Here is a 1472-nt window from a genome sequence, read left to right as displayed (position 1 = left end):
CCTACAAAATTCTGAAGTATAAATTTTATTGATTATGTAATTCAAAATATCATTATTCTATCTTCAAAACAAACTAACCAGAAAAATACTAAAGCATGAATTCTCAGTTAGGTAGATAATATAGTTTACTCTGATCACACCTGTTTTAGAAAGTAATCCAATTCAATGAACTTATAAATATTCTGCTCCTCTGTATCTAAGATGCATGTTAATAACTGATGGCATTATTTATTGGACTCATGTTTTATGCATATTTCTGAAAATCTAGAACAGATTATCATTTAAAATACTTAGCTTATATCAATGACATGAATGATACAGTTTGAGAGAAGCGTTAAATATTCCACCTTAAAGACCTTGCTAATTGTTAAGTATCAGATAGATAGATAGATAGATAGATATATTTGATTTTCATCTTTCCCAAGCTAATGTTCTCAGATTAACCTATACAAGAAAAACCTACAATTTCTAGTCATTAATAGTTCCCCTTCTCAAAGAATGTGGTCACTGGCTTTGTATTTCAGTATAATTTCAAGTAAAAGAACATTGCAATTAATAGATGTTCCAGGAAATACCCTGTCTCATTTGACATGATGCATGCCTGAAGCAAGAATGACGTGACTCTGTCATGAGCATGTGATGAGACAAATGTGAGAGCACAGGGATTATCAGTCTGAAAGTACTCTGAAAGAATCTGGATTGTGGTAGTTACCCCAGGAATCACAAACCCTGAAAACTGCTTTGGTGTGCAACGGGTGGAACATATTCTGGATGCAGAAGCTAGAGTTTGCAAAATTGGCTCCTCAAAGTGGAGCCATAATAGTCAATCAATGAAATCACCTCACACACCAAATGCAAACAGTAAGCCAGTTGTGGCCAGAGTCTTTGAATATATTTTTTAAAATAAGTATTTTGGCTTACTGTAGAGTGTACAGTGAATCAGAAAAGCTCATCAGGGTAGCTTGTTTTCATTGGCACTGTGTGTCAGTTCAAGATGTTGCTAGTAGAAATATATGTATAATAGCTACTTTGCTCCTTTACTGTTTTGTTTAGGGTATTGAAGTACCAAAGACTCATTCATCTAGTAACTAACTTTACCTGAACTCCAATGTAATAAAATCTTGAGTTATTAAAGTTTCTTTTAAATTAAAACATAGCTTAAAAGGTTAAACACTAGAAGTTGTAAGGAACACAAAGAGAAAAAGCAGAGACATTGTTTCACACACACCAAAAAAGACAACAATCCAATTTTACAGAATCAGCCATTTCAAAGAACTTTATTTTTATTTTAATGTCAAGGCAGTTTATTGTTAAGTGAGTTTTATAGTCTAGATGTATATATATGCATTTCTCAGGTAATCCAACTGGTACTTTGAAACACACATCAAAATGTTATTATTATTATTGCATTACTATGGTGAAGACTTTTTAGTGTATCTGGAAGTGTTTCTTTAATATCTGTATACCTAGAA

Source organism: Orycteropus afer, unplaced genomic scaffold (assembly GCF_000298275.1).
Source record: "Orycteropus afer afer isolate SDZICR_OR568_19922 unplaced genomic scaffold, OryAfe1.0 scaffold00005, whole genome shotgun sequence".
Classification (NCBI taxonomy): domain Eukaryota; kingdom Metazoa; phylum Chordata; class Mammalia; order Tubulidentata; family Orycteropodidae; genus Orycteropus; species Orycteropus afer.
Note: the sequence above shows the minus strand (reverse complement) of the source record.